The 8,667-nt window shown below is 40.9% G+C and overlaps 1 pseudogene; it reads right to left on the reverse strand.

Annotated features, from left to right (window-relative positions):
• Positions 1–149: 149 nt before the first annotated feature.
• LOC114288013 (glutathione S-transferase U17 pseudogene) lies at positions 150–8,429 on the reverse strand (annotated as a pseudogene).
• Positions 8,430–8,667: the final 238 nt, after the last annotated feature.

Genomic DNA, 8,667 nt, shown 5'->3' on the forward strand with positions numbered 1-8,667 from the left:
GTTTTGGTAAAATAGTTTTCTCCGAACGTCTAAACTTATTTTTACTTATAATAGAAGGGAAAAACAAAACAAGTTTAAAAATGTTCACAATGAAAGCTTCCCAGTTCATGGACTTAGCAAGTAACCCAACCCAACTCAATGCATGTCAATCAGACTAGTGAGCTTTTTTTTCACTTCATCAGATTAACTTTAGCAAACTCCAAAAGCTTCTCAGTCTCTGGAATAACATCTTTCACTGCATCACCTGAGGAAAACCTCTCTGCCCACTCTACAAGACGCGGCGTCTTGGTTATGTCTAGCACCTTTACATCGAACATCTTCTCCCTCGCCTTGAACCAACCCAAGAAGCACCCGAGTGCTATGTCCACGTAACCAATGCTGTCACCACCGAAGAAATTACCATTTCCTTCACTGCTGCAGTTGATGAAGTACTTTTCTAACAACACCAGCGTTGCTACCAGTTTGTCTACTGCTTCCAATCTCTCTTCCACTCCTTTTGCCTTTCGAATTTCCACTAATAATGGAAAACACTGCAACAACAACAACAACAACAACAAAAAAGAAAAAGAAAAAAGCATATATTTTTTTGGTATATACGTAAATATTTTTAAATAAATGCATATAAAAAATAAATAAACATGTTTGTTGAGTTGTTAACCACAGTAGCTCAATGCGGCATGACTAGAGATTGTAGTCAAAGTATTGTCGGAAGTCACAAGTGGGGAAGACAGGAAGGAGTGAAAAACTTGTTTTGAAAATAAAAGATAACGCATTTTTTTTATTTCCAAATGTTTTAAAATTTTGAGAATTAATTCCATTTTTATGAAAAAGAAATAATATACCAAACAAATTCTTTGTATTACCATAAACAAAAACAATGAGAAGTTTGAAAATGCTTCTTTTTTAAAAAAAAAATTAAAATATTACAAGTTTTGAAAACCACTTTTTGATGTTTTCTCAAAATTGGGTTGTTTTCAGAGATATTTTTCCAAAATTAATTTGCTAAATAACTCTTTAAAACTGGAACATACATTCATTCACACCCTTTGTTCTATCATATCATTTCACTACGTATTACGCTACAAAATAAAAATGAAAACAAAAATTATCTATGTCATTACTCTTCGATTCAAGAAATTCAACAAATGATAAAACGATACCTTATCATCAATATAGGCTCCCCAAAATCGTGCTATGACACGATCATAGGGATCAGAAGGGAGGCCGGAGGAATCAGATGTCCACAACTCATCAATGTATTGAACAATGATGAGAGATTCGCATATAGGCTTGTCATGGTGGATAAGAACCGGTATTTTCTTATTGACCGGATTTGATTTAAGAAGAAGCTCACTTTTGGAACCAAATGTCTCTGGTAAGAATTCATAGTCGATTGATTTTAGGTTCAAAGCAATTTGAACCTGGTTCACAAATAGGAGTGGCAATGGGGTGGGGCGGGGCCAGGGATCACACTCCCCGTCCCCGATCCCCGATGGTGGAAATTTCTCCGTCCCCGGCCTCGATCCCCAACGGGGAACCTATCACCGCCCCCGCCCCTAACGGGGATCGGGTTTGCCCGACCTCGAAAACTCCCCGGCCAAAAAAAAAAATTCAACTCCAAAAAATACAAGAACTCATCAACTACAACATCAAAATCATCGACAACAACAACAACAACAACACCATCTTGATCATCTAACACATTAATCGCTGTTAAAAAAAAAAAAAGCAAATCTGAGATTCATCATCTTCATCATCTAACACATCATCTTACATATTAGATCATCAACAACAGATCTGAGCTTATTTATCAAAAAAAAAAAAAAAAAAGATCTGAGCTCAACATCTTCATCTTCATCTTCATTATTTTCCAGATCTAAAGAACAAAAGCAAAAATCGAAGAGAGAGAGAGAGAGAGAGAGTGAGTGTAATAACCCACATTCATGTCATAGTCATGTTCATGTTCATTTACATAACTTTGTCTTGTTAAGTTTGCATTCATGAATCTTGTCTTGTTTTGCTTAAGTGTTGCTTGCATGCTTTGTTCCTTCCTTGCTATCTCAAGCCTAGGTCATGCCAAGCCTAGGTCATGTTACGTCTAGATCATTCCAAGCCAAGGTCATCTTCAATCTAGAATTATCTTGGAACCACTTTGTTTGACCTCCACCTTCGCCCTGACATATTGGCCGAGATGTTACCTTTGCACCTAAGTGATCTTGTCCTGGAGTGGTATGACCTAGACCAAGGTGTGGCATATCTAGGCCAAGGTGTGGCACAGCTTAGTCAAGTGTTGTCCTTCCTAGCCGAGGTCATTGTCACCTTAGTTGCCGAAGCTTTGTCCTTAGCCGATGTCATCACTTGCTGGAGTGCCTTACCGGGTAGCTTGTTAGATACACTTTGTCTTATATATGTCTTGTCAATCTATCACCTTTTTGAGGAGAGCCAACCAGTCGTTGCCACGTGTCCGAGCTGAGTGTTAAGTCAGTCGGCAAAGGGAGAAACCTATCATTTCTATATCCTTGTTTTGAAGAGGAGAGAGAAGCTCTAGGAGAGGAAGAGGAGTTCTTGAGGGAGAGTGGATTTCCAAGCTTGATCCCTAGAGATCGAACCGTTAGATCCGTGTTCTAAGGTTAGATTCTTGATCAACCCATGTTGTTCCTTATGTTTATGTTATTGCATTGCATGATTGAATATGATTTGTAAGCCATGCATTGCTTTGAAGTTCGGTTTTAGAAAGAGAAAATAGTATTCATGTGTTCTTCAAGAAAAGTCATGTTTTGATCTAAAAGCTCATGCCAAGATCCATGTTTTTGTGTTTGTTTTCACATGATCGTCAAGTATGGGTACCCAGGTCCATGTTTTCGAACTCATAGCATGAAATTCTAGATTTTTGTAGTAAAGAAGTTATGATTTTAGCATTTATGTTCTTCATGATCTTCATGTTCATGTTCTTCTTGTTCTTCACGGGTGAAAACCCAGATCTCCAGACCTCACTTCCCTAAGTGTAGTCACCGAGATCACTTTTACCTAGACCTCACACTTAGGCCAAGCATCATATCTCACCTTGGCCTACCTTGCATGATCACTTACACCTTTAGTTTGTCTTGTGCGCACCTTGGCATGCAGCCGCACGCCAAAGCCTAGGTAACCACACCTCGGCCAAGAGGTGTGGAACCTCGGCAAAGACCTGGTTGGTACCCAGCATGTCTTCCTAACATGTAAAACAGTGTTTTGACTTCCAGTATATTTTCCCGAGATCATTTGCATGTATGTAAGACTTGTTTTGACAAGTACATTCAGTAGACTTTGACATGCGTTTGTAGGACTTGGACCTTTGCCTTGATCCCGACGTCCCAAGAACTATGTGAGTGGTATTTTTAATAAAGCTATGTTATACGTTTTGATAAAGGATTTGCTTTGCTTTGTTTTGAAAGTATTTGTTAAGTATGAATGATTACCCCTACTTTTACGTATCAAGTAAGTTTTGTTTTGGGTGACATTCTTGAAAGTCTGTGCGTGCCAGGGGACTATAAGCACTTGTGGCACAAGTCTTTAGTGCCAGGGGACTATAATGCAACTGCACCATTGCTTGAGAGATCTCTGCCATCGACGGTCTGGGATACGGATGGCCACACTGACGGTCTAGGATACGTATGGATTTGTCTAATTGATTCCGGGTCGATTATTCTCTTGTTTTGTCTTGTTTTGCCGCCGACAGTCTATGAACGGGTGGGTTTGTTTTGTCAGGAATGTCATCACCCCATGTATTATGTAGATGTTATTAAACATCCTAAAAAGATTTGAAAGGCTAAGATTTGATTGATGAACTTGATTCATCCCATGTTTTGAACAAGCTATGATATAGGTATTGTTTTGACAAGGACCTCGGGAATCATTCATTTAACCCCTTTATTATTTATACCATTCACTGAGTATCCAACCTCACCCTCCCTATGTATATATGTAGGTAACAAACAAGAAGTCGGCTACGCCGACATGTGTTTTGCATGTATGTTATGTCGGCAGTGAGGATGTCGACAATCTTGAAGATTATGCTTCTTAGTTGTATTTCATGTATTTTGTATATGTCGGCTTGAGAAGCCTTTTAGTCAAGATGTAATATGTATTTTATTTTGCTTATATTCAAGTTGTAAAGCTATGTAAAGATGTATGCCATTTCATTTGATCTACGCATTGCTCTTATGGACCACTTGTATTGTAAATTATTGCTTCCGCACTTGTTAGCCCCATATGTAATACTCTGATTGTGTGTGAATTTTTTGGAAAGTTGGCCTTCGGTAATCTCGGATTACTGGCCATCACGGCACCATTCTACTAGGGGCGGAATGGGGTCGTGATAGAATGGTATCAGAGCACGCGTTCCTTATAGTACGTTATTCACACACTTTGAGTCCTAAAGAGCATAGGATGTCCCTTAGAATGATCTTAGGATTGCATCGTATTGCATCATATTGCTTGCTACTTGACAAGGTGTGCATCATCTTGGCATGAGCATTTGTTACATTGGCATGATCATGTTTACTTGCATACATGTTCATTTGTTCATTTTGTTCTAAGAGTCACAGCACCGACGCCCAGAAGGTGTTCTTGAGATGGAGAAGTTGTTTGAGGTTTTTCCCAGCACCGACGCCCAGAAGGTGTCATTGGCAGCATACACATTGGAAGACGACGCTCGTAGATAGTGGATGATGATCCGAGAAGGTAACCCAAACTTGACTTGGGCCAGATTTTTGGAACTGTTCTATGACAAGCATTTCCCACTCAGTATCCGAGATCGCAAGACCACAGAATTTCAGATGTTGACACAGGGTAGCAAAACAGTGGCAGAGTATGATCGTGCTTTCACCGAGTTGGCAAGGTATGCACCTCACATGGTCGACAACGAATACAGGAAAACTCGGAAGTTTGAGAGTGGACTCCGAGGGCCAATACAAGATCAGGTTAATTTGCTCAACATGCGACGTATGCTGGGGTGTTAGATAAAGCCATCCTTGTAGAAGCCAACCTGAATAGAAGTCAAAGTTCGGGGAAGAATCAGAGGAAGAGGCAGACCTATGACAATCGCAAAGAAGAGGCAGACCCGAATGATGCCGAGGAGAAGACGAAAAAAGATAGTCCTAATAACACGAATCAGGAAGGTGGCACCCGACTGACATGTACAAGTTGTGGGAGGCGACATTTTGGAGTTTGTCATTGGGCATTGGGGGCTTGCTTTGAATGTGGCGGGATGGGTCACCGTGTGAAGGACTGCCCCAAGGTAAAGGCTAGAAAAGATAAGAAGAGATGAGAACCCGACGCTCGGAATTGTTTTGAGGACATGGTAAGTTAAGTTTGGGGACCAAACTTCTTTAAGGGGGGAAGGATGTAATAACCCACATTCATGTCATAGTCATGTTCATGTTCATTTACATAACTTTGTCTTGTTAAGTTTGCATTCATGAATCTTGTCTTGTTTTGCTAAAGTGTTGCTTGCATGCTTTGTTCCTTCCTTGCTGTCTCAAGCCTAGGTCATGCCAAGCCTAGGTCATGTTTTGCCTAGATCATTCCAAGCCGAGGTCATCTTCAGTCTAGAATTATCTTGGAACCACTTTGTTTGACCTCCACCTTCGCCCTGACATATTGGCCGAGATGTTACCTTTGCACCTAAGTGATCTTGTCCTGGAGATGGAATGACCTAGACCGAGGTGTGGCACAGCTTAGTCAAGTGTTGTCCTTCCTAGCCGAGGTCATTGTCACCTTCGTTGCCGAAGCTTTGTCCTTAGCCGATGTCATCACTTGCTGGAGTGCCTTATCGGGTAGCTTGTTAGATACACTTTGTCTTACACATGTCTGGTCAATCTATCACCTTTTTTAGGAAAGCCAACCAGTCATTGCCACGTGTCTGAGCTGAGTGTTAAGTCAGCCGGCAGAGGGAGAAACCTATCATTTCTATATCCTTGTTTTGAAGAGGAGAGAGAAGCTCTAGGAGAGGAAGAGGAGTTCTTGAGGGAGAGTGAATTTCCAAGCTTGATCCCTAGAGATCGAATCGTTAGATCCGTGTTCTAAGATTAGATTCTTGATCAACCCATGTTGTTCCTTATGCTCATGTTATTGCATTGCATGATTGAATATGATTTGTAAGCCATGCATTGCTTTGAAGTTCGGTTTTAGAAAGAGAAAATAGTATTCATGTGTTCTTCAAGAAAAGTCATGTTTTGATCCGAAAGCTCATGCCAAGATCCATGGTTTTGTGTTTGTTTTCACATGATCTTCAAGTATGGGTACCCAGGTCCATGTTTTCGAACTCATAGCATGAAATTCTAGATTTTTGTAGTAAAGAAGTTATGATTTTAGCATTCATGTTCTTCATGATCTTCATGTTCATGTTCTTCTTCTTCTTCACGGGTGGAAACCCAGATCTCAAGACCTCACTTCCCTAAGTGTAGTCGCCGATCACTCTTACCTAGACCTCACACTTAGGCCAAACATCGTATCTCACCTTGGCCTACCTTGCATGATCACTTACACCTTTAGTTTGTCTTGTGCGCACCTCGGCATGCAGCCGCACGCCAAAGCCTAGGTAACCACACCTCGGCCAGGAGGTGTGGGACCTCAGCAAAGACCTGGTTGGTACCCAGCATGTCTTCCTGACATGTAAAACAGTGTTTTGACTTCCAGCATGTTTTCCCGGGATCATTTGCATGTATGTAAGACTTGTTTTGAGAAGTACATTCAGTAGACTTTGCCATGTGTTTGTAGGACTTGGACCTTTGCCTTGATCCCGACGTCCCAAGAACTATGTGAGTGGTATTTTTAATAAAGCTATGTTATACGTTTTGATAAAGGATTTTCTTTGCTTTGTTTTGAAAGTATTTGTTAAGCATGAATGATTACCCCTACTTTTACGTATCAAGTAAGTTTTGTTTTGGGTGACATTCTTGAAAGTCCGTGCGTGCCAGGAGACTATAAGCACTTGCGGCACAAGTCCTTAGTGCCAGGGGACTATAATGCAACTGCACCATTGCTTGAGAGATCTCTGCCATTGACGGTCTGGGATACGGATGGGCCCACCGACGGTCTAGGATACGGGTGGATTTGTCTAATCGATTCCGGGTCAATTATTCCCTTGTTTTGTCTTGTTTTGCCGCCGACAGTCTATGAACGGGTGGGTTTGTTTTGTCAGGAATGTCATCACCCCATGTATTATGTAGATGTTATTAAACATCCCAAGAAGATTTGAAAGGCCAAGATTTGATTGATGAACTTGATTCATCCCATGTTTTGAACAAGCTATGATATATGTATTGTTTTGACAAGGACCTCGGAAATCATTCATTTAACCCCTTTATTATTTATACCATTCACTTAGTATCCAAGCTCACCCTCCCTATGTATATATGTAGGTAACAAGCAAGAAGTCGGCTACGCCAAGATGTGTGTTTTGCATATATGTTATGTCGGCAGTGAGGATGTCGCAATCTTGAAGATTATGCTTCTTAGTTGTATTTCATGTATTTTGTATATGTCGGCTTGAGAAGCCTTTTAGTCAAGATGTAATATGTATTTTATTTTGCTTATATTCAAGTTGTAAAGCTATGTAAAGATGTATGCCATTTCATTTTATCTACGCACTGCTCTTATGGACCACTTGTATTATAAATTATTGCTTCCGCACTTGTTAGCCCCATATGTAATACTCTGATTGTGTGTGAATTTTTTTGAAAGTTAGCCTTCGGTAATCTCGGATTACTGGCTATCACAGCACCATTCTACTAGGGGCAGAATGGGGCCGTGACAGAGAGAGTAACTAGTGAGGAGGAGATACCGTGAAAGAGGGGAGAGGAGACACCGTGAGAGGGAGAGGAGTTTCCGCCGCGATGTCGGTGTAAAAGAGAGGATGAGCCATCGCTGTCGTATGTGTGAGAGAGAGTGGAAGGATCGGCGGTGAGGGAGCATAGCAGTGGTGAGAGAGAAGCATCAGTGAGAGAGAAGAGAGAGCAGCGGTGAGGGAGAAACGTCTCGTCTCTGTGTGTAAGTATGAGTGAGTGTGTAAATGTAATGTTTTAGGTCTGGTTTATATATGTATATATAGGGGTAAAATTGTAATTTTACTTTGGAGAACAAATAGGGGCTGGGACGGGGACGGGCCGGGTACGGGGCTTGGACACTTGTCCCCGTCCTTGGCCCGAAATTGATCGGGTATTGATTTTTTAATACCATCCCTGTCCCGTCGGAGATATTTTTCGGGAAAAAACCACTTAATTCGGGGTCGGGAGATCGGGTCCCCGTCGGGCCAGGTTCAAATTGTCATCCCTATTCACAAATGGGCTTGGTGAGCCTACTGGAAACTCGTTTTCTTTGGGTGAATAACCTCCTATAAGCTTTACACTTGTCATGGCCAATTCTCTAGCAATAGAAAGGGTTGAATATGATTGAATTTAAATATGAATTGTTAGTGTTTTGATATGAATTCAAAGAGTAGGTGTATATATATTTCTTGAAGAGCAAATATGCGTCATCCAAGTTGTCACAAAACAATGGAAAAAAGTCCAATACCAGGAATATGGGAGTAGGGGAGGTGGGCTTCTTTTTGTAATTGTTCCAATTTGACCATAAATAAAATTGAGTTCCTTCAAAATTTTGATAAAACTACATAAATACCTTTGA

The sequence above is a fragment of the Camellia sinensis genome, chromosome 3 (assembly GCF_055761805.1).
Source record: "Camellia sinensis isolate YWXY chromosome 3, ASM5576180v1, whole genome shotgun sequence".
Lineage (NCBI taxonomy): Eukaryota > Viridiplantae > Streptophyta > Magnoliopsida > Ericales > Theaceae > Camellia > Camellia sinensis.